This window comes from Theropithecus gelada, chromosome 4, assembly GCF_003255815.1.
Source record: "Theropithecus gelada isolate Dixy chromosome 4, Tgel_1.0, whole genome shotgun sequence".
Classification (NCBI taxonomy): Eukaryota; Metazoa; Chordata; class Mammalia; order Primates; family Cercopithecidae; genus Theropithecus; species Theropithecus gelada.
In genome coordinates, this window is record NC_037671.1 from 7,822,198 (window position 1) to 7,847,740 (window position 25,543).

Below are 25,543 nucleotides of genomic sequence, written 5' to 3' on the forward strand. Positions count from 1 at the left end.
CCAGATATTTTCTGTATTTTCGGTAGAGACAATATTTCACCATGTTGGCAGGGCTGGTCTCAAACTCCTGGCCTCAAGTGATCTGCCTGCCTCAGCCTCCCAAAGTGCTGGGATTACAGATGTGAGCCACTGTACCTGGCCAAATTTTGATGATTATGAAGAGTGCTGCACTAGACATGGAGTGCAGAATCTCTTCCATATATTGATTTCCTTTCTTTTAGGTGTATACTACATAAGTTTTAATCCTTGAAAGCCCTGTTTTAACTTACATAAGGCTATATTAACTATTTTAATTGTGAATCTGTGGGATCCCATTTTATTTTATTTTATTTTATTTATTTATTTATTTATTTATTTATTTATTTATTTATTTTTTGAGAGGGAGTCTCCATCTGTTGTCCAGGCTGGAGTGCAGTGGTGCGATCTCGGCTCACTGCAACCTCTGCCTCTCAGGTTCAAGCGATTCTCCTGCCTCAGCCTCCCAAGTTGCTGGGATTATAATACAGGCAGCCACCATGACTCCTGGCTATTTTTTGTGTTTTTAGTAGAGATGGGGTTTCGCCATGTTGGCCAAGCTGGTCTTGAACTCCTGACCTCAGACGATCTGCCTGCCTCAGCCTCCCAAAGTGTTAGGTAATTGATTACAAGTGTGAACTACTGTGCCCAACCACTGGGATCCCATTTTAATCAAGCCAATTTGTAAATACCAAAAATTTGATTCTTTAAATGTATTATTCATTGTGTTAGCACATTTATTCCCAATATCAGATATTTTAGGGCAATGGCCAGCTACGATGACTATGAGACATTTAGGCAAGAGTATAGTTAAAGTGAGCCACACCTATTTTTCTTCTATTTTATATTTGCTTTCCTAAGATTATAGGGGGTACGGTGTTTAAACTTAGTGGCATCTCAAAGTATAATTTGAGCTTCTGCATTGATTAAGTCTATGAATTTGAAATTTTTGAATTTCCAATTGGGTTAAATTATGGACCTTTGTATATGTAAACATATATACATTTTAAAATTTGAAAATATTATACACATGTAATTTATTTATTTACCTCTTATTTTTCCCCCATATCTAGGTTGGTTTTTCCTCCTTGGGCTTCAAAGACTCCCACTCCACATCCCACAGATTGGGGTTTGCACTTAAAGAGTAATCGCAGCCTCTCCCTCTATTTAGACCCAACAGTACATTTAGACATCCCCTGTCTAACCATGTGTAACAATGCACTTAGACCCCTTGCCTGAAGTATCAGTCCTTTTTCATTGTCTATCTGGGCAAAATCATTTATTTATTTATTTATTTTTAAAATGGGGTCTGGCTCTGTTGCCCAGGCTGGAGTGCAGTGGTACCATCTCAGCTCTCTGCAACCACCTCTTAGGCTCAGTCTTCCAAGTAGCTGGGACTACAGGCATGTGCCACTACACCCTGCTGACTTTTGTACTAATTTTTGTATTTTGGGTAGAGACAGGGTTTTGCCATGTTGCCCAGGCTGGTCTCTAACTCCTGTGCTCCAGCGATCAGCCCGCCTTGGCCTCCCAAAGTGTTGGGATTACTGGGCCACCATGGGCGGCATGGCAAAATTGTTCAGAATTCCTTATATCTCTAGGTGGGAAACAAAAAATTTTTCTGTCTCCTGTCTCCAACCCTTTTTATCCTTCAGTGTTTACTGGATAAACTCTGGTGGTTGCGAGTGTAGTGGCCCTGCCTGTAGACAGTGGTCTTCTTTTCCGGAGTGTCCCAAGCAAACTTGCTAGGGTGGGGTCAGCATCTAGCCAGGCTACTGTGGCCTTGCACGAATTTTCTAGGCTACAGGCCCCTGTTGAGTTCATAGGCAGCAGTGCTCAATGAAGTCTGGGCACACTGCTGGGTGCTCTGCACTCCTAAATGAACTGCATGACCCACTCTGGGGTTTTAAGAGGGGCCAGAAGGAAATGCTGCTTGTTCTTTTTCCTTTTTCCTTAGACATCGTACCATGGGTCTCCAATGATGGGATCTCATATTACAGTCAGGGATGAATACAGACAGCAACAACATGAGACTAGGTCCAGAACAGCACCTTTGTGGGGGCCATGGCCCGAGGTGGACGCCCCACATTGACTCCCTGTGGGGCCGGAAACGTGAACGGCTCCAAAACACATCCTCCCTCTACTCAACACGGTGGCCTGAAATGTCCAGACCAAGGCGTGTCAGGCATGTGCTTGCAGGATGCATGTGAAAGCATCAAGTTCACAGACGCTGCCAATGAGGTCCACACACCCCAGCCCTGACAGCTCCCTCTGCGTCCAGAGCCAGGCTGGGGTGCAGCCTGTAGACTCCATGCCCCGATTGACTTTCGGTGTGGTTGGGTGGGTGACAAATGGGATTGCTTCAACCTTTTAGCCACTTTCCCTTGATTTCTCACAAGCCCCAAATATGGGTGGTGCCAATCCAGAGACACCTCCAGCCTTCTCAGACTTGGGGTGAGCTGTCCCATGCTGGCTCTGATTGGCAGCACAGGCCATGTAGCAGCCAAAGGCCCCTTTGAAGGAAACAGCACAGTGAGCGCCCTCGGCCTGCTACTCACAAAGGCTCTGGAGGAGTGAGGGAGGAAGGCCCTAAGCCAGGGTCTTCGCCCCCAGGTTCTGGGGTTCCTGATCTACCAGAAGGAGAAAAGGCGAAGGTGGGCATGGGGCTGAGGAAAAGCTTCACAGGGAGGTGCAATAAACATGTTCCCCTTGGGCAGACCCCCACAAAGATCAAACAAGGGAGGGACAAAAAACTGTCTATATTTACCTTTGAACAGCCTTCCTCCTCCCTGCTCCTCTGGTCACCTCCAACTTTCTTGCTAGATCAATTCCTGGTTTCTGGGATGCAATTTGTGCAGAACCCAGGTGCTAGGAAATTTTTTTAAAAAAGAAAATTATAGCATCCAGAAAGGTTAAATGGATGACAGAATAAAGAGATAGGCAGAGGCCAGGTGTGATGGCTCGTACCTGCAATCCCAGCACTCTGGGAGGCCGAGGTGGGAGGATTGCTTGAGCTCAGGAGTTTAAGACCAGCCTGGGCAACACAGCAAGACTCCTGTCTCTACAAAAATTAAAAGATTAGCAGGGTGAGTAATGCATGCCTGTAGTCCCAGCTACTCAGGAGGCTGAGGTGGGAGGATCACTTGAGCCCAGGAGTTTGAGGATGCAGTGAACCATGATTGTGCCACTGCACTCCAGCCTGAGTGACAGAGGGAGACCCTGTCTCTATAAAGAGAGAGAGAGAGAGGAGAGAGAGAGAGAGAGAGTGAGAGAGGCAGAGAATGGAGAGTGAAGGAGAGAGAAGAGAGGGAGGGGCCTTGCGGGCTGGATCTTACACAGTCGAGGGTGCCGGAGGCAGGGTCTTCAGGAGGCTGCCATGCTGGTGGTCAGGGAGTGTGGGGGACAGGGGAGATCAAGAGGCATAATTTTTAATAGATGTTTTGCTGTGTCTTAAGAACAAATGTTCCTTCTTAGCATTCCCTCAAAGGACTACATAAAGGTTTGGACTGCTTTCAGTCTTTCTTTATGTCAGGCTATTATTTTTTGGACGGTGGCAAGGATGGGCCCTATTGGGGTTCCATGTTTATATGAATAACATTGCACTGAGACTTGTGTTTTCATAAACAACAGTCAGTGAGGATTTTGCTGCCACCCAATTTTTATAGCAGAACAGAAGCACTCCTGCTTTCATGTTTTGGAAGATAGAAAAGGTGGGTGTGGGATCTAAGGACAGCAATCCTGGCTTCACCTTTTTCCCCAAGGGCGGGGTCAGAAGCCCAGGTCTCCTATTCTGATCTCAGTCTCGGAGGTAAATCAGGTACATCGGGGTTTTTTTTCTGAAGAAACATCTACACAATGCCAAACAAGCTGGGGGACATTGAGCGGTTTGGCCTACAAGGGTGGCAGAATAACCGAAGAGGGTGGTTTGGCTCTGGGTCTCTGCTTTATTCCCCGGCTTTGTTTCCACTCAGTTGTAACTGAGGATTGCCCGTTTCAGACCGTGCACAAAGTCTTTGTGAGTTTTCTCAGCCGCAGACTCTCGGGCCTCTTTGTTTTGGATGGCGAGGTCACACCCAGTGCAACTTCGAGGAGGCTTGTTGCTGAATGCAGGACAGGAGACCTGTGCAGGAGACACTGGGAATGAAGAGAGAAACCTGCCGGCCTGCAGATAGTTAAGGCAGCCGGCAAGCCGCGCGCTCCGTGGAGAACCTCTCTCAAAAAACAGGCAGCCCCTTCAGTAGTTTAAAGTCGAAAGAGTAGCTGCTGCTACTTGTGATTTCTTCCTTAAAGGGGATCAATTGGAGCCCTCAGATCGCGTCCCCAAAGGTCCTGGTCTGTGCCTGCTGACTCAGGAGAGGCCCACAGCGCTCCCTTCTGCGACCGAGGCACTTCTCCTTAATTGGTTTGAAAAATTGCAGCTGGATCCCGACAGCTGCTGCTCCCAGGGTGGGTCCGGAGGGAGGGAGCGAGGAGGGAGGGGACAGCTCAGCCTCCCGCCTCCCGGAGCCTCTCCTGAGGCTCCCACCCAGCGCCTTTCTTTCCTTCCTCCCTTCGTTGATTTCTGGGACCCCTCCCCCCAAACTTTCTTTAAAGCCTGGTCACGTGAGGTCTCCTCTGAGGTTTTGCTCTCGGCAGTCTGGGACGGCGTTTCTGGAGGCAGCGCTTCCCGAGTCTCTGGAGAGTCACTTTCCTGGTCTCTGCCCCGCCGGAGCAGGCGACTCTGCTGTTTCCACCTTTGGCTGAATGCCCGTGTCTGGTTTTCTCTCCTGCATTCATTCTGTGCCCTGGTGTCCTAGAGCGCTGACCCTGCTCTGGTGACTCCACAGGCTTCCTGGGGAAGGCAGAGCCACTGCCCTGCGTCCATGGGTAGCCCGGAGAGTGGACAGCAACTCCTGGCTTCTGGTCTGGAGAAGAAGGAGCTGCGTTTGCCTTAGCCTGGGTTTCTTCCTCTGTAAAATGAAGAAGGCTGGATTAAATTGGTCTGTTTTCAGATCCCCTTTTCTTTTTATTTTATTTTATTTTATTTTATTTTATTTATTTATTTATTGAGACTGAGTCCCACTCTGTCACCCAGGCTGGAGTGGTTGCAGTGAGCCGAGATCACACCACTGCACTCCAGCCTGGGAGACAGAGTGAGACTCTGTCTCAATAAATGAATGAATGAATGAATGAATGAATAAATAAATTTGACTAAAAGGTTGGAGAATGGGTTGAGAGGATAAGTCTGGAGGCAGGAAAAACTGAGCAATGTACTCACCAATCTTACGAAGAGTTGAAGGCGCATCCAAGAGAAGTGAAGCCATAAGTTCACACAAACACTTGAGCAAGAATTGCTATAGGCTGAAAGTGTGTGTCTCCTCCAAATTCCTCACCCCCAAGGTGATGGTATTTGCAGGCAGGGCCTTCGTGAGGTGATTGGGTCATAAGAATGGAGCCCTTATGAATGGGATTACTGCCTTATCAAAGAGGACCCAGAGGGTTCATTGGTCCTTTCTGCCATGTGAGGACACAGTGAGAAGGTGCCATCATGGACCAGGAAACAGGCCCTGAGCACACACCAAATCTGCTGGTACCTTTGCTTGAACTTGCAGCCTCCAAAAGGGTGAGAAAGGTTTGTAAGCCACCCAGCTGTGGTATTTTCTTATAGCAGCCCAAATGGATTAAGACAGGAATGTACATAGCCACACTATTCATAATCCCCCCAAAGTGGACACAACCCTGATGTCCATGGGCAAACAAAAGCACACTGTTACTCACCCATGAATGGATAAACAAAAGCACTATGGCCATACAAAAGAATATTGTCCGGCCATGAAAAGGAATAAAATGATATTGATGTGTGCTGCAACATGGAAACCTTTCAACAAACTTGAAAACATTATGCTGAGTGAAAGAAGATAGTTACAAAAGACCACATATTGTTGGATTCCATTTATATGAAATGTTCAGAACAGAGACACCTATAGAGACACAAAGGAGATTTGTGGTTGCCAGGGAGAGGGGAAGGGGAGATGAGTGGCTGCTCATGGATGTGGGACTTATTTTGGGGTGATGGAATGTTCTAGAATAAGATAGTGGTGATGGTTGCACAACTTTGTGAAAACACTAAAAACTACTGAATTGTATGCTTTAAAAGGATGAATATTATGGCAGTGAATTATATCTCAATTTTTTTTAATGTAAAAAGAAGACCAAGCATCATAGCTCATTCTGTAGTCTGTGCTTTGGGAGGCCAAGGGAGTAGGATTATTTGAGGCCAGGAGTTCAAAAATCAGTCAGACCAACACAGACCCCACCTCTACAACAAATTTAAAAAATAGCTGGGCATGGTGGAGCATGCCTGTAGTCCCAGCTAGTCAGGAGGCTGAAGTGGGAGGATTTCTTGAGCCCAGGAGTTCAAGGCTGCAGTGAGCTATGATCACACCACTGCACTCCAGCCTGGACAACAGAGCAAGATCCTATCTCTTAAAAAAAAAAAAAAGTAAAAAGGAGAGGGAAAGAGAGAAAAAGATGATGGGAGCTGGGACAAAGATAGTCGTGGGGATGGATGAAGCAGTTTCTAGAACTTATAGAAAAAAAAGGAATAGAGTGTGCCAACAGGTTAGATATAGAGTGTGAGAGAGAAGAGTGGAGGCTGGTTCTCAGGCCCCAGAAGCATAAGCCTACGTGGAGCACGGCATCACTGAGCAAGGCGGGTGTGGAGGATGAGAAGCGGGCCACAAGATGGGAAGGGAACCTGTGTGCGGATGGTGCCCTGAACATGCTGCCTTGAGGAGGGACCTCTACATGGGGTGGCCGGGCAGAGCCTGGTGAATGGAACAAAGCCACAGTCAGGGGAATCATCAGGCCACCCTCCCATCTGCTCCCCTGTGTCCTGGGCTCTGCAGCTCCCTCCATCCCAGCTCCTTTCTTGCCTTCTTTACAGGGATGCTATCTCCTCTAGCAAGCATGCCTTCCCCACCTTCCCCACCCTAGGCTGGGCCCTGGGCTTGTCTTTATCTTTGCAATGGATGGCTATGAGGGTTTAAAAGTGAGTGCCTCCCAGTCTGTGTGCCCTACTAGGACAGGGATCTCGTCGGTTTTTGTTTGTTTGTTTGTTTTCAACTTCATAACCAGACCAAGTTCTGGTACATGGCAAGTATGCGAGACATGGTTACTGAACTGGATTAAATTTTTATTTAGAGTTGGTCTATTCTCTTAATTACCTATCTGACCCTCATTCTTAGGCTACAATGGCCAAAACCCCATGTGGCATTCCAGGTGTGGACCTGCCAAAGGCAGTTGTGTGCAGGAGAGAGCACAGCGTGGGGTTAACTGGGCTGGTTCCCAGTCTTGGTTCTGTCCTGAGCTCGTCGTTTCTCTTCAGCAGGGTGAACATAAATAAATCTCTCTCGGACGTCGTTACTCCCCTATAAAGTAAGGCCTGTGCCCTAGATGTCCCTGGAGACAGCGCCATCTGGTGGAACTTCCTGTAATGATGGCGCTGTTTTGTCTGTGCCATCCAACATGGGAGCCAGGCAGGACACATGGTGACTGAGCACTGGGACCATATGCCGTGTGGCCGAGAGCCGCTCAGCTCTAAGGTCTCCCCCAGCTTTAGGACGCCACTTCCTGTATCTTCTCTACACATTCTTTCCTTCAGCCTGTTGTTTTTAAGTTTTTATGTAGGAAAGAAGAAAATTCAGAATATGTTTCACCAGGTTTTTGTTTGGCGAAATGTCAACATGTTTATAACAGAGTTAAAGATAAAGGAAACCTTTTGGGTTATTTTGGAGAAATGAGGGCAAGACAAAAGGTTCCCTAACTGCAGGGAAAGGGGAGGCAAGTCATGAGCTCTGAGAGGGCCTGGCAGTGTCTGTGAACACATGAGATGTGCCTGTCACCCCAACTCTGCCAAGGCAGCATGCAAACAGCCCCTATTGCACTTCCACTTTCTGCCTGGAGGCCCAAGCATCTGAAGGCTGTCGCATCAGCCCAGCTGCTGGGAAAGGCCAATTTGGAATCCCAGGACTTACTGCCAAACCTATGGGCCTGTCCCCAGTACATGTAAAAGTACACCCACTCCAGCATCAACATGCTACTTATAGGAGTGTTTCTCAACTGGGGGCAGTTTTGCCCCCTGGGGACAATTGGTTGTGACAAATGAGAGAGGGGGTGCTACTGGCATCTAGTGGGCAGAGGCCAGGGATGCTGCTAAACATCCCACAGCCCACAAGACATCCCCCACAACAGAGTTATCCAGCTGCCCCAAACCTCAGCAGTGCTGAGGTTGTGATACCTTGATTTATGGCATCATTTCCTCCAAAAATACAAAGCTCTATTACTTGGATCCCTGGAGCAGAAGTAACTTTTGAATAAACAAAATGTCTTATTTTCAGACAATTTCATCATCTGGTTCTCTTTATTACCTATGAATAAGGCCAGCAGTTCTTTTTGTTTCCTGCTATTTACATCATGTGCAATTTTATTAATATCTCAGGTAGGTAGAGTGCAAATGACATAACCAATTAAGTGAAAACAGAATCATCACATTTTAAAAATTATATTGATCAATGGAAACACTCAATCTTATATGAAAGGCATATTTTCCTACTTTGTTCTTGCATAATTTCGACTTTCTTTTCCTACTTTCATAGGAAAAAATATATATGCATATATTTGTGCACATTTTAAATGGGCTATACTTTGTGATTACAACTAGGCTGTAAAAATGCTAGTATTTATAAATGCAGTTAGATAATATTTACCATACAATATCATCAAGTATTTAATATTTAGATTCAATAATTTCATACGTATTAATTAACTATGAGCAGTCTCGCAAGACAATATTTTCTGGTTTCATTGAGGGAAACCAAGATGTAATAAGGGATAAGCGGTTCCCTCAAGGCTGTAAGAAGGAGCAAGTTCCAAATATTCCTATATTTCTATTTCTTGGATCTCGGTATACAAATTAGCAAATAATTACCTTTTAGTTTTAATAGCTCAACTTTTTGTTCACTGTTTTTTAAAACTGAGCTTCATTGAGGTATAATAACATATATTAAAATTAAAAGATACAGTTTAATGAGTTATGACTATTGTTTTTAAACTTATTGTTTACAGCAAAATTTGTTAAATGTACAATAAAAATAGATTTCAGAGGCGCAGTTTGACTACACAGCATCTTAGTACATGGCAAAGAGCACAGCTGTTCAGTAAGTCAGTAAAGTCTCAATAATTTTGTCACATTGGGAGAAAGCCCAGTGTGACTGAACAGGAAGAATTTTGAACTGAGGATGTCTGTAGTTTTATTATGAATTAGGAGTTAGGGTATCCTGCTGTGAAGTCACAGTACAACTGACTTTACTTTTGAATCTCGCTGTCTTCATCCGGACGGGATGGAGACTAAAAGAGGATTAGGCTAAAAGATCTCCCGGGTTCCTTGCAGCCCAAATCCGCTGTGGCCTCCAGTCCATGCTTTCAGAACAGTCACCCCGGCCACTCCCTCCTGGAACTCCTCCTCCCCGCCTCCCGTCCCTCCACACCCTCCTGCTTTTCCTCCTCTTCCTCATCCCGCTGCTCTTCCTAGTCCTCCTTCCCTACCTCTTCCGAAATGTGGGAATTCCGCAGGCTTTACCCCGGCCTCTGATCCTGGCACTGCCTGCTCTTCATGGCGGTAGCAGCCTCCTACCTGCTGGCATTGCCCGAGTCTGTGTCTCCACCCCAGCTTCCCACTCCCCCCACCCCCGCAGCCCCAGGAAACATCAGACGGCCTCAGGATATTTGTCCGTGGGTGTCCACGGCAGGTCCAACTCCCCACGCCCAGACAGACTCCTCTCCTTGTCCCTCCCACCCCACATACTGCTTCTCTCCCCGTTTTCCTTGTTCAGGTGAAAAGCACCAGCACTCATTTCGATTTCAGAATAACTCCAGGGGGTGTGTTCTTCCTGCCACACAGAATCTTTATACTAGAAATAAAACAAATAGGCTTAGGGAAGTGGGGGAGCACGTCTAAGCCACACAGCCCTCCAGTGGTGGAGACTGGATTTAAAATCCGGGGTGTCTGACTCCAAGGCTAGGGCCCTTGACCACTGCCCTACACCCCAGCATGTGCCCCAGCCAGGGACCCAGGCGCTGTCCTCAATGCCTCCCCCTCACCACTCACCGCCGCCTCGTTGCCAGGACCCGAGACTCACAGAGCTCTCAGATCCGCTCCTCCGAGGACCTCTACCCCTGGCTCGGTTCACCCACCCTCATCCTCGCCTGGATACATCCATCGCCCTACCAGTCTCCCATCTTCCTCTCTTCAAGCCACACTTTAAGCTGAGAAAAGGTGCTGTTCCTGCAACACAGATCAAGCCACTCCCTTGCTTAAAACACTCCAGTGGCAGTCCACAGCTTCTGGGACAAGAGCCGGCCCTTCACTTGGCAGCAGCCTCTCCATCTTCGTCTGCAGCCTTACAGTCCGATCTCATTATTTCTGGATTCTGTACTTGCAAATTCACCTCTTCACTAAAACGTATTTGTAAACCAAATCAATACTTGTGGCTTCACAGTGATTCGCAGGCTTGTACAGAGCAGGGAAAATATCTGAGTAGTGCAAGGCACCTGTGCCCAGCTGAGGCGAAGCCAGGTGACCCATCTGCCTCTCACACTGTAAACAAGTGGTCCTTCCTGCTGTCTATCCAGGGCCATGCTTTTGCATTTCTGTACTTTTTTGGTGATTCTGCTGTTTAAAATGCTCCCGGGCACGGTGCTGAAGTGCTGTCTACTGTCTCTGAGTGCAGGAGGCTGCGATGTACCTGTGGAGACAATACGTGTGCTGCATGAGCTGCCTTTAGCGTGAGCTGCATGAGCTGCCTTCAGCGTGAGCTGGATGAGCTGCCTTCAGCATGAGTTGCAGTGCTGTTGGCAGTGAGTTCAGTGTTACTGAATCAACAGCCAGGTACATCGAGGCCATGGAAGAGGAAATTCACTTCTGCAGGCCCCTCTGGAAAGTGCTTCTATAGTAGGTTGTGAAACTACAGAAAAGAAAGAAAAGCAGCTGAATTTGTGGATTCGTGAGATGATGTCTGATACAGTGTGGATGTCTGTCCCATTCAAATCTCATGTTGAAATGTGACCCCCAGCGTGGGAGACGGGGCCTGGTGGGCGGCGTTTGGGTCACAGAGTCTGGTCCCTCACGAATGGCTTGGAGTCATCCTTGCGGTAATGAATGAGTTCTCGGTCTTCTGAGTTTCCATGAGAACTGATTGTTAAAAAGAGCCTGGCATCTCTTCCTCTCTTTCTTGCTTCCTCTCTCGCCATGTGACTCGCCGGCTCCCCTGCGCCTTCTGCCATGAGCGGAAGCAGTCTGAACCCTCTAGCAGAAGCAGATGCTGGCACCATGCTTCCTGTACAGCCTGCGGAACCAACAGCCAAATAAACTTTTCTTTATAAATTACCCAGCCTAGGTATTCCTTTATAGAAATGCAAAGACTGACAATAAATGATTTTTTTTTTTCCCAAAAAGCATGGTAGCAACACTGTTGTGAGTCTAAAAGCCAAAGAAGTTTACAGTCAGGACAATGTTAAGCCCTTCTCAGCTAGCGCTGACTGGCTCCCATGTTCCAGAAGGTGATACAATGTGAAAAAGGTTAAACCTGCAGGCGAGGCGGGTTCTGCAGATCAGGAGGCTGCGGGAGAGTTGTGAGAACACCCTCTGAGTGCTGTACAGGAAAAGGGTTATGTGGAAGGGCAGGTTCTCAGTGCCGACGAGACCTGCATGTTCTACAGGTTTGTTGGTAAACAAACCTATGTAACACAAATAGTGTTTCAGCTGATAAAAATGTTGTAACCAGAGGTTCACAGAACCCAACCCATGCTTTCCCCAGGAGAAATAGCTCAGTGATTGCTAGTTCAGGATTTGAAGCACATTCGTAGAACATAACTACCTCGAATCACAAGAATCAGCTGTGCTTCCCACTATCCTTAGCCCAGGGGCTCCTGTCCCATTGAACTCTCTGTAGTTGCCTGAAGTTGCTTTTCCTGGGGTGCCCTCTCCTCTCCCTCTAGTCACCCAGATCAGTCTGTTAAGCCGCAGCCCCCGTGGTGCCCAGGAAGTCTCTCGGGACCCTCCCCTAGGGCGGCTGAGAATTTCCTCTTCGGCGCCAGGTGACACGCCCTGCACACACCTCTGGCTCAGTGCACATCACAGCAGCGAGATCAGCCGCACACTCCTGCACCTCCCCCACTAGCTGCTTCAAGGCAAGGCTCTTTCTTCTTCCTTCTTTCCTTCCTTCCTTCCTTCTTTCCTTCCTTCCTTCCTTTCTTCTTTCCTTCCTTCCTTCCTTCCTTGCTTCCTTCCTTCCTTCCTTTCTCCTTTCCCTTCCTTCCTTTCTTCCCTTTCTTCCTTCCCTTCTTTTTCCTTTGCCTCCTTCCCTCCCTCCCTTCCTTCCTTCCCTTCCCTTTCTTCCCTTCCTTCCTTCCCTTCCTTCCTTTCCTTCCTTCCTTCCTTTCCTTTCCTTCCTTACTTCCTTTCCTTTCCTTCCTTCCTTCCTCTCCTTTCCTTTCCCTTTCCTTCCCTCCTTCCTTCCTTCCCTCCCTCCTTCCTTCCTTCCTTTCCTTCCCTTCCTTCCCTTCCCTTCCTTCCTTTCTTTCCTCCCTTCCTTCTTTCCTTCTTTTCCTTCCTTCCCTTTTCCTTCCTTTCTTTCTTCCTTTCCTTCCTTTCCTTTTCTTTCCTTTTCCTTCCTTCCTTCCTTCCCTCCTTCCTTCCCTCCTTCCTTCCTTCCTCCTCCCCCTACACATACGTATGTATGTATATTAGTATATGTGTATACATATAGACATGTTTGGGATGGTGGTGAAAAACAATACTTCAAGATATTTCTTATGTTGCACTTTTATTTTTAAATTAAACTACAGTATCATGCCTATTTACTTAATTTGATGTTGTGTTCTGGAATTTAGCATAGAGCCTGGCCCAAAGAAAGGACAATAAATATTCTCTGAAAAAAAGCACAAAGCTTAACAATTCTATTTATTTTATCCAACTGAACTTCCTTGTGTCATGAATTTTTAATAAATAGTTTAAAATTAACATGTTAAATTAAGAGCATGTTCCCTTAAATATTTTAAGTAATTCCTCTGCCCCCTCTCTTTTTAATTTGAGCTATCTATAATAAAATTTTGTTGAGCAAAATAAACTCCAGTTTAATCCAAATCAAATAATTAAAAATGTGGAAGAAGTGGTCTGAATCAATGAGCTTTCTCAGTGTAATTCTAGAATATTGAGCCAGAGGAGATCTTAATTTACACGTGTGTTAATTAGGCCCTTCCAGGTTAGCCAAGGAGATAGGAAGGAAAGAACAGAGAGAGCCTCGGCAGGCTACGGGAGCCTGAAAGGAAGGTCATTCACAGGCAGCCCGCACACGGTTTCCACAGCAGCTCTGAGAGGCAACACCAGCTGCCTCCGCTGAGTTGGCATTTGCTGCTCCGGGAGCTGGGGCTGCTGTCACAGAGCCCTGGCCGCTCAGCCCTGCTTGGCCATGGTTTGTCCTGACTCGTTACTTCTACCACTGCTGTCTCTGCCTGCCATCTGCTTCTGTCCAGACTAGCGAGTGCTGATGGTCTCTACAGTTTCTAATTCAAATCCCTCTGCAAAGAAAGCATCTGATTGCTTCAGATAGTCACTCTCCTTCCTGCTGGACTGAGAACTTACATCGGTTTCTCTCCTGAGATAAAGGCCTCCCTCTAAATGAGTTTCCCTTCAGTTCAACACCTTCTCCTTGGGCCCGGACATTGAGAAGACACAGTCCACTTTCTCAGGAGACCTGTGGGCACGGGACACGCTCAAGTCACACCACTGGGAGCTCCTTTCTGAGTCAACAGAGGCAGAAACTGAGAAGTTAGGAGGTCCTTCCTAGGAGGGTGCCCTTCAAAACCCCCCTGTTATCTAGGTCTCTGAAGCACATCACTGCTCCAGTATTGAGAAGTCTTGTCTCTTTAGATTGTATTTTTTAAAACCTGCCTCAAATATTTGGGTTAAGCCTGCAAAGTCTGGATGAACAGCCACACCTGGTTTATGGGCTGTTTGCATATGTTTCTTTTATCAAAATTATTTATGGTTAAAATTTAAGATTGCCTGATATCACTGGAACACTGAAAAGGTGGGCTCACAATACAGTATTTGTTTTCATTAATCTAAATAAACGAGTTGTTGCTTTAAAAATAAATATGTAACACTACAAGGGAAATTGGTATGAAGCTTACCAGAAGCCATCATTACTTAAAAGCTATTAGTATTGTTTTGTCTTAGATTTCAAAGCAAGGTAATGTGTAAGATAGCATTTACTCAATTAATATTTATTGAGAACCAACTATATTCCAGGCACTGTTCTAAGTGCTGGGAATACAATAGTGACCAGAGCAAACATATTCCTGCTTTCATGAAACTTAAATAGTATGTATTCAATCAATCTGTGTCCCCATTTTTTAGAACAATGAAGAGCAGGGTAAGGGGTGGAATGAGGGTCAAAAGTAAGTCCTAGAGTCCTGCCCCAAAGTTTTCCAATTACAGTATGAAGGAACAACCTTATGCCACCAAATTCACAATTTGAACATTGAAAATGGCAATTTAACTTTAAGCAAGCTGTGAGTCAGAATCGTGCTTAATGAGATTTGTGATTATTAATGGTCTTGAGGCCACTAATTGGTTGCTTCCTTTTCCTTCTCTCTCACTCTCATTTTCCCTGACTAAAAAGAAAAGAAAACCCAAAACTCTCAAGAAATAACTGGCAGTTGACAGCTGATATCTTCCCTACTGGATAGATTTCATAAACCCAGTACTGTGCGATGAAACCTCAGCTCTACAACCCAGTTTCCACCACAGAAGACTCATAGCTGCCTCAGCCGGTGTCCATCTGGCCCCTGAAGGGCATGAAGACCCTGACCTACTTCCAGCTCTGATTTACTTTTTTGGCAGCAGATTCATCACTGCTCACAAAGCAATTCCTTTAAAACGGTCCCTTTAGGCCGGTGCAGTGGCTCATGCCTGTCATCACAGCACTTTGGGAGGCCAAGCCAGGAGGATTGCCTAAGCTCAGGAGTTCGAGACCAGCCTTGGCAACAAAGGGAGACCCCATTTCTACAAAAACATTAAAAACGAGCTAGGCATGGTGATGTGTACCTGCAGTCCCAACTACTTGGGAGGCGGGGGCAGAAGGATCCCTTGAGCCCAGGAGTTTGAGGTTGCAGTGAGCTATATGGTCACTGTACTCCAGCCTGGGGGACACAGCAAGACCCTGTCTCGAAAAATAAAAAACAAAAACAAACAAAAGAACAGTCCCATTAAAATCCCCGAAGTATGCACCCTGAATGGGGCTCTCCTCTGTACGGCGACTCTCAGCACCGAGAGGGCATGTTGCAGGCAGCGGAGGCTCAGCAGCCGATTTCTGGAATAACCTAACATCTTCCTGCTCACTGCCTAGACCTTCAGTGGCCCAGATTCCCAGGGGAAGACCTTGCTTCCGGAGCATCGCTGCTCCGATCAGGATCAACAGATGATGCCCACATCATTCCTCAAACCCAAAGGATACTGAGCCAAAAGGCAAACCCCAGCCTGTGCCTGAACAATATTATCACTTCATTTATTTTCAACTTTTATTTTAGATTTGGGGAGTATATGTGCAGAGTTGTTACAAGGGTATATTGCATGAGGCTGAGGTTTCGGGTATGTCTGAACCCATCACCCAGGTAGCATGCTGGCACAGCACCCATTAGGTAGTTTTTCAACCTTTGCCCCTTCCCTGTCTTCCCCATCTAGGAGTCCCCGGTGTTCACTGTTCCCATCTTTATGTCCATGGGTACCTAACGGTTAGCTTCGACTTATAAGTGAGAATATGTGGTATTTGGTATTCTGTTCCTGCATTAATTTACTTAGGATAATGGCCAGCAGCTGCATGCATGGTGTTGCCAAGGACATGATTTCGTTCTTTTTTATGGCTGTGTAGTATTCCATGGCATGTATGTACTGCATTTTCTTTATCCAGTTCACCACTGATGGGCACCTAGGTTGATTCCATGTCTTTGCTATTGTGAATAGTGCTGTGATGAACATGCAGGTGTATGTGTCTTTTTGGTAGAACGGTTTGTTTTCCTTTGGGTATATACCAAGTAATGGGATTGCTGTGTAGTTCTGTTTTTAGTTCTTTGAGGCATCTGCAAATTGCTTTCCACAGTGGCTGAACTAATTTACATTCTCACCAACAGTGCATAGGCATTCCCTTTTCTCTGCAGCCCTACCAATATCTGTTATTTTTTGACTTTTTAATAATAGCCATTCTGACTGGTGTGTGATGGTGTCTCATTGCATTTTGATTTGCATTTCTCTGATAATTAATAATGATGAGCATTTTTTTCATATCTTTGTTGGCTGCTTGTATGTCTAATTTTAGGAAGTGTCTGTTCATGTACTTTGCCCACTTTTAAAGGAGGTTATTTAGTATTTGCTAGTTGATTTAAGTTCTTACAGATTCTGGATATTAGACCTTTGTTGGATACATAGTTTGTGAATATTTTCTCTCATTCTATTGTTTGTCCATTTACTCTGTTCATAGTTTATTTTGCAGAAACTCTTTAGCTTAATTAGGTTCCATTTGTCAATTTTCGTTTTTGTTGCAGCTGTTGTTTTTGAGGACTTAGCCATAAATTATTTGCCAAGGCAGAGGTTGAGAAGGGTATTTCCTAGGTTATCTTCTAGGATTTTTATAGTTTGAGAATTTACACTTAAGTTTTTAATCTACGTCGAGTTAACTTCTGTAAATGGTGATAGGCAGGGGTCCAGTTTCATTCTTCTGGCTAGCCAGTTATCCCAGCACCATTTATTGAATAGGAAGTCCTTTCCCCATTGCTTGTTTTCATCAGCTTTGTCTAAGATCAGATGGTTGTAGGTGTGTGGCTTTATTTTTAGGTTCTTTATTCTGTTCCATTGGTCTATGTGCCTGTTTTTTGTGCAAGTACCATGTTGTTTTGGTCACTGTAGCCTTATCGTATAGTTTGAAGCCAGATAGTATGATGCCTCTGGCTTTATTCTTTTTGCTTAGGATTGCTTTGGTTATTAGGGCTATTTTTCAGTTCAATATGAATTTTAGAAGAATTTTTTCTAATTCTGTGAAAAATGACGTTGATAGTTTTGTAGGAATAGTGTTGAATCTGTAGATTGCTTGGGGCAGTATGGCCATTTTAACAACACTGACTCTTCAAATCCATGAGCATGCAATGTTTTTCCATTTGCTCGTGTCATTGATGATTTTTTTCAGATGTGTTTTGTTGTGCTTGTAGAGATCTTTCATCTCCTGCTTAAATATATCCTAGTTATCTTATTTTTTTGATATCACTTTATTTAAAATGGGACACGGATTTACGTTTTTGAGCTTCACCCAACTCTCCTTCTATGTTCTGAAACGGTTTATAATACTCTGTGTCTTCAACCAAAGTCTCTTTCCATCTTTGGCCCCTAATATCTACATAATTAGTAAGTACAGCCACTCACTCAGCCCCAACTCCCACCCTAACTGTTTTCAATGTAGATAGTATTATAATCCTAAACCGTGAAAGTGAGCACCCTGTGATATTGAGCTCCTGGGCCATTTCACTGGGAGAAGGATCCTTCTGACCTCCTGTTGGAAAATGAATCAGCTGTCAGATTTACCTGGAAGCCACCTGATGGACACGTCACCCTTGGACATTGATTGACTTACAGGTACAGGGAAGTGTCTGAGCAGCTTTTACCCGCTTTGGTAGAATGCTTGCTGGATTCAGTAACAAGATAACATATATATTATGAGATGAAATTAAAATAGTTGTCATGCTGGTAAATTTGTAAGACTGAAATAGGTTTTTGTAAGGGCATATTGATTTTTATTGTGATAGCCTATCTTTGTATTTAAAGTAATAGTATCAATTATTGGGCCAGGTGCGGTGGCTTATGCCTGTAATCCCAGCACTTTGGGAGGCCGAGGCAGGGTGGATCACCTGAGATCGGGAGTTTGAGACCAGCCTGACCAACATGGAGAAACCCTGTCTGTACTAAAAATACAAAATTAGCTGGGCATGGTGGCGCATGCCTGTAATTCCAGCTCAGCTGCTTGGGAGGCTGAGGCAGGAGAATCGCTTGAACTCACGAGGTGGAGGTTGCAGTGAACCGAGATCACACCATTGCACTCCAGCCTGGGCAACAAGAGTGAAACTCTATCTCAAATAAAACAAAAAAGTACCAAGTATTACTAAAATCTGGTAGGTGATTGTAGAGCTTACTGATACATGAAACAGTGGACATCTTTAAAGCCCTCATCCAGTAAGTCTACCCCATCCACCAGGTGAAATGAGGCTTACAGGTTTCAGGTGAATCTGTGACGTATGATATGAAAAACATTAAGAAATTTATATATCACTCTCTGGTTTTCTTTACCATGATTTGGGCATAGATATTATACGACTTGTTTAATTTTTTAAAGGTCATCGAAAAGATCCAGAATATGCTTATCTCATTTTTTAAGGTTATCCTGTAAAATACAACATTTAAAAACGTTTTTGAGAAATCTGGACTCATTGGGATATGTCTATAGATTCCTGGGAGTTTTGTGAACCCTCCCATAGTTCGTTTCTGCAGAAACAATTAAGAGCTCCATCCATTTCTCCTAATCCTCCCAGGTTTTGGAGCTTCTCATAAAATTCCAGATTGATCCACCAATCTTGATTGCATGGCTATGCTGACAAATCTATTGTGACGACCAGTTATAAACTTTAAAAGGGGTTTCTTCTTGCAGGATATGTCTTTTTTTTTGTTTGTTTGTTTGTTTGATGGAGTTTCGCTCTTGTAGCCCAGGCTGGAGTGCAGTGGCAGGATCTTGGCTCATCACAACCTCTGCCTCCTGGTTTCAAGTGATTTTCCTCCCTCAGCCTCCGGAGTAGCAGGGATTACAGGTGCCTGCCACCATGCCTGGCTAATTTTGTATTTTTAGTAGAGATGGGGTTTCTCCATGTTAGTCAGGCTGGTCTCGAACTCCTGACTTCAGGTGATCAACCCCCCTCAGGCTCCCAAAGTGCTGGGATTACAGGCATGAGCCACCACGCCCGGCCAGGATGTGTTTAACATTAAAAAATATATAAATACTGACCCTGCTTTCTGATATTTAGTAATCCTGCTATCATCTATGAAACATCATAATTATAATAATAAAAATTGGAAACAGAGAAAGGGAGCATTCTGACATCCAATTAAAAATTAAAACTAAATAAGTCAAACTCCCCACAGGGTTTTAGGTATGGAAACTGAAAATCTGATCTAAAATTTATGTGAGGTGAAAAGGACCAAGAAAAGCCAAGACATTCTTAAGAAGAAAGAACTAAATAAAAGAAATTAACTTACAGATATAAGGATTTAATATAAAGCCACAGGAATTAAGGGAGTAATGTTGAAATAAGAATAGAAAATAGACCAATGGAATAGAACAGAGCCTAAAAACAGACCCAAACATGTGTGGACACATATCTGTGACAAAGAAAATACTGTAGATTAGTGATTAAAAATATACTTAAGAAATTAATGTTGATAGATCAATTAGCCATATGCAAAAAGAAAATCTTGAAACATATCCTAAACTACCCACAAAAATCAATTTCAGAAGGAATGTAGCTTTAAACAGCCTGGGCAACGTAGTGAGATCCCATCTCTACAAAAAATACAAAAAAATTAGCTGAGCATGGTGGTGCATGCCTGTAGTCCCTGCTACTTGGGAGGCTGAGGTGGGAGGGTCATTTGAGCTCAAGAGGTTGAGACAAGCTATGATCACTCCAGCCTGGGTGACAGAGTGAGGCCCTGTCTCTAACAGTAGACAAATAGATGATAGATAGATAGATAGATAGATAGATAGATAGATAGATAGATACATGCATACATACATACATACATACATATATATACATACATACATAGATACATAGATACATACATACACACATACATAGATACATAGATAAAGAAATGTCTTTTAAGGAAAGAAGGCCAGGCATCGTGACTCATACCTGCAATCTCAGCATTTTGGGAAGCCAAAATGGGGAGATTTCTTGAGCTCAGGAGTTCAAGACCAGCCTGGGCAACATAGTGAGACCTCATCTCTAAAAAAAAAAAAGAAGAAGAAGAAGAAGAAAGAAGAAATAAGATTTAGTACTCCATCAATGAGTTGAGTGACTATAGAAAACAATAATCTATTGTATATTTCAAAACAGCTTCAACTATGAGAATAATTTGAATGTTTTCAGCATAAAGAAAAGATAAATGTTTAAAGTGATGATATCCCAATTACCCTGATTTGATTATTACACATTATATGAATGTATCAAAGTATCACATTACCCCCCAAAATATGTACGCCTATTATGTATCAATAAAAACCTAATTAATAGAATGGTTATCTTTACTGCTTCTCCATTTGACAATCCAATTTTGTCAAAATTTTGGGAAGCAGAAAAAAATCAGTGGCGCCTGATGGTGGATTACTGCAACCTTAATGCTGTGGTTCCATGCATGAAGAGTCCCATATGCAGGGCCAAGATTCAGACTTGAGTATGTTCTTTGAAGAGCTTCTTAAGTAGTTACAATTAGCTGGGCATGGTGGCCCGTCCCTGTAATCCCAGCTACTTGAGAGGCTGAGGCAGGAAAATCACTTGAACACAGGAGGTGGAGGTTGCAGTGAGCGGAGATCACGCCACTGCACTCCAGCCTGGGTGACAGAGTGAGACTCGGCTCAAAAAATAAAGTTACACCTAGGTGTGAATTTTGGCACAAAGGAGTGACAAACTTATAGTTAAAAGCTGAATAACTTCAGTGTGGTGTAAAATGTGGTTTATAGGCTATGTTTGTGATTGCTAAAAATAATTCTCGTTTACCTCAGAATCCTTCTCTTTCCCCAAATTAAGTGCCTGGCCAGCTGTCATAAATTACATATTTCTTTTGGTTTTTTAAAGGTTACATGTTGAAGAGTGTGAAAATAAGATGTTCTGTCTAAAGGCTACTATGCCTGGTCCGTAAATGAACCTGTTAAATGCTGTATTTGCTCCAACAGCTTACTATAGAATGTTACTTAATACAATATCATACTTATTACAATTTTTACTATGGGAGTGTAATACGTAAAATTAATCTCTATTTTAGTGGGCCCATGTTCAGTCTTTCACCATCCTTTAAACTGCTGTGAATTTTTTTGTCATGACTTGAAAGAAAGGATAGAGAAACACTTTAGAGATATCTGGGGTTTTTTCCCATTCCAGAACTTGTGAGTATAATCACATTTGCTTGATATTTATAGTCATGAATTCCTAAGCTGGCAGCTATAACCAAGAACCAAAAAATGGTGTATTCAGCTTCTTGTAATTCATCTCTGCTAACAAACTATAAGAAGTAAGGAAAATTAGGGAAAATATTTTATTTGGATGGTTTCTATAAACAAGGGACTATAATTCTTGTACATTATTGTTCATCTTCGCTGTTTCTTTGAGCAGTCTAATGTGCCACAGAATTATCTAAGGTATTTGTTTTCTGTAAGAATTGTTTTAAAAGTATTATTGTATTATTGTTACCAGAGTAGTTGTATTATCTTTCAAAATGTGAGATGATTTTTAAAAGCCTGAGTACTGATCTAAGATGCAATTGTATGAACTCTACTCTGGAGGGCGGGGAGGGTGTCAGCAGAAATTGTAAGACTTTTATTTTTGTGTGTCATCAAATATAGGTAAAAACAATTGTGCAATTCTGCTGTTTAAACAGGAACTATTGGCCTCCTTGGCCCTAAATGGAGGGGCTGATATTTTAAGTTGATTATTTTATTGTAAATTAATCCAACCTAATTTTTTTTAATTTGGTTGACTGTTTCTCTTATTAAATGATATTTAAAAAATAAAAACCAGAAGTTCCTAGCAAAAAAAAAAAAAAAAGCTCCATATGCAATATTTCAGTATTGTTAAAATAATCGACAGCACCCAGTCAATAGCTGGTATTTTATTATTACAGATTTGGCTACTGTGTTCTGTTCATTGCCCCCTTCAAAAACCCTTCACACAGTTTGCCTTCACCTCTAACGGGTCACAATTTACCTTACCTAGGCTACCCAGGGGGACCTCAACAGCTTTGCCATTGCGCACTATCTTTGCAGACAAGGTCTTAATCACATCCACCTTTCTGCAGTTGCACAGGGCACCTCAGACCCACATCCCAGATGACATTGCTCAGAAGCTTGCAGCTGGAGATGACATCACCTTAGACAACATCACCCTAGCCCAAGACATCGCTATTAGAGATGCATCACCCGGACACTAAAGCCTCCACCCCAGTGACACCCATGGAATGCCTCTCCCAAGATGCTGACAAAATGGACATGGGACATTTATTGCTTTTCTTCTTTGGAATTAGGAGCTCTATTGTGTTTCCTGAATTTACTATCTGCTTGGCCTATGATCCTGGTATGTTCCTTGCTCTCTGCCAAAACATGCACCCTCCCCTCCACGCCTAAAGGAAAATCTGGTAGAAGCTACTACTCTCAATGCCATTCTAAAATTAACGAAGAGTATTGTTTTCCCCAGAAGGCAGCTGCCGCAGGTCAGTGAATCCTTTGGACCCTGGGGAGAGGGTCATACACTCCCTAGTGACTTCTATTCCACCCTCCAGCTTTCCACCAGGACCTCCTACCCTGTCCCCAACTGTTACCACCACAACCACCCCATCCCCTTGGTTACACACAAATATCACCAATCTTCACATGTATTTTACTGACTTCTCAGATCATACCCTCCAACAACATAACTGCAGCACTTACCACCATGACCTGAGAAATACACCAAGATATTATTATTGTCCACTTTTTTTGAGAGGTATATATCTATCTCATACTTTTAACATACTCTGCAATCCACCAAGATATTGGTAGAGATCCTGGAAATTTTGAATCTATTTCCCCTGCTAATGTCATATGAATGGGAAACTTAGATACAGGCTGGCCTACAAGGACTCCTTATACTTTGATTTTTGTTCCTCCTTTCAACTCTCATAAAAAATATTTTCTATACTATTTAGGGCAAATGATGGCCTTCTTTCTAAGTCTCATCCATCATCGCTGCAAAGATGCCTTAGTTTGATGTTAAAGTGTCATAGGGCCAAATGTATTGACCATGTTTCTGGCATCCATAAAGTCAATGTTTTAACATCTGTCCTACATGCGTGTACCAAACATTCCTTGATCTGGAAAACCCAACAATATGCTTTGCTTCAGCCTCAGGCTTCCCTTGTCGCCTCCTCTGTGCCACCCCCCATTCCTCGGAAGTCCTCCTCCTCCCAGGGGTGCACTTTTCAAATACAAACCAACCAATCCAGAGCCCACACCCCAACCACCTCCTTTATTGGTCTCTCACATGCTGGGCCACTATCCACTTTCCCTAATCACCCAAAGTCGGGTACCAGACAGCTAGGGACAGCCCCTATACCTCAGAGCCTGCTGAAACTAGCAAACCGGTCAATCCTGAGCCTCTTTACTTTGCCTTCTTGTTTCTTCCTATGGAAACCACACAAAAAAGGCATTTGTCCACAGCCCCCCTCTCGCTCTGCCTCCTGCTTCCCTGTGCGGCCCTGTGGTGTGGTGCACACCTTTGTCTTGGGAACTGTGTGGAACTTTCCTCTCCATTGGCCTTAGCATACCTCAAAGTTTTTGTATTGATACACTGTTTATTGTGGGGTTTTTTTTTTTTTTAGACGGAGTTTCACTCTTGTCTCCCAGGCTGGAGTGCAGTGGCGTGATCTCGGCTCACTGCAACCTCTGCCTCCCGGGTTCAAGTGATTCTCCTGCCTCGGCCTCCCGAGTAGCTGGGATTACAGGTGCACACCACCATGCCTGGCTAATTTTTGTATTTTTAGTAGAGATACGGTTTCACTGTGTTGGCCAGGCTGGTCTCAAACTCCTGACCTCAAGTGATCGGCCAGCCTCAGCCTCCCAAAGTGCTGGGATTACAGGCGTGAGCCACCATGCCCGGCTGATACACTGTTTTCTTTTAAACAGCTGGGAAACCTCTTATCCTCATCACCAGTGCAGGGTCCAGCTTCAGGAGGGCGAGGCTCACCTGCTTTACTTCCAGATCCCCACATGCAGCCTGGAACCTCTCTCTGACTTGTTTGTTGACTTGTTTCAAAAAGGTAGCCATGGTTTCTTCTTTTTCTTCCTCAGCCCTGATTAAGTTCAACAGAAGAAAAAGTATCCCCTCTAGTTTGTGATGGAATCCAAGTTTGATTGGCCATTCATGGTGCTAAACTGTCTTGCACCAGATGACCCAATCACTTCCGATTTTCCAAGCTTGGCTCTCAGATCATCCTGGTGGAGGGAACACTAGCAGTCTGCCCAATCTGAATGCAAATCCAGAATAATCTTTTCTTTTGTTGACACACAGTTAGGAGTGCAATTTCTAAACTGCTACTACTCTACAGCCTGCTTAATAATCTCTCCAGCTGGACCCCAGGCACTCACATGGACAACACACTTCTCTCCTTCAGTGATCATCATCCTCGTACCATGTCGGTGGCACGCTCTAATCGTCACTCAACATCTGGTTGTCTATTGCTATGTAACAAACCACCTCAACATTCAGTGGCTTGAAATGAAAGCAGGGTCTGGAAGAGATATTTGCACATTTCATGCTCATAGCAGCATTATTCACAATAGCCAACAGCTGGAAGCAACCCGATGTCCAACAACTGATGAGTGGATAACCAAAATGTGGTCCATCCATACAATGAAATATGATTCAGCCTTAAAAAGGAAGGAAGTCTCGCCACGTGCTGCAACATGGAGGGACCTTGAGGACACTATGCTAAGTGAAGTAAGCCAGGCACAGAAGGACAAATACTGTGTGATTCCACTTTATAGGGTACCAAAGATAATCAAACTCACAGAGGTAGAAAGTAGACTGGGGTGGCCAGGGACTCGGGGAGAGAGGAAAGGGCAGTTATTGTTTAAAGGGTACATAGACTTTCAGCTTGGGAAGATGAAAATGTTCTGGAAATGGTTGATGGTGATTTTATGTTGTTTATGTTACCACGATTTGTAAAAGAGCAGCTGCGCTGAGCATGAACATGCTTGTCATTGGCAGCTCTCAGATTTTCGGTGCCTGTTACTGGCTTGTTAAGAAGATGGCAGATTCTTTTCGCCGTCTGCTTCTTTCATTGTAAAATTCCATTTCCATTTTGCCTCTAGGTAGAAGCTCATGGAACTCAAATGGGAAATGATGATGGCAAGATTTTCCTGCTGAAAAGAGGTATCTCAAAAGAAAAACATAGTGTATTTAACGTGGAGAAATGAAATCCTCCAAAGCGAGCTTTATGAACTGAATTACCCAGAACAGCCTTACCTCTATTGTCAGTATTTTTCTGCTGCCTTTTGAGCTTGTGGTGCCTGCATAACTAAAAGAGCAGGACATCGTGCTGCTTAGTGGGCTTTGCAGTGGGAAGCGGGAACGTCTACCTGCATGA

General features: G+C 44.2%; 2 long non-coding RNA genes across 2 annotated transcripts in view; both read left to right on the top strand.

Moving 5' to 3' along the window:
* LOC112622878 overlaps positions 1-23,240 on the top strand; it is a 71,336-nt gene extending 48,096 nt beyond the window's left edge. The window contains exon 3 of the long non-coding RNA XR_003119044.1: positions 22,138-23,240. This is a non-coding gene — a long non-coding RNA (uncharacterized LOC112622878). The remainder of the gene's footprint in view (positions 1-22,137) is intronic.
* On the top strand, positions 6,670-7,759 carry LOC112622877. The gene is made up of 2 exons (XR_003119043.1): positions 6,670-6,824; positions 7,450-7,759. It is a non-coding gene; the product is annotated as an uncharacterized LOC112622877 (long non-coding RNA).
* Positions 23,241-25,543: the final 2,303 nt, after the last annotated feature.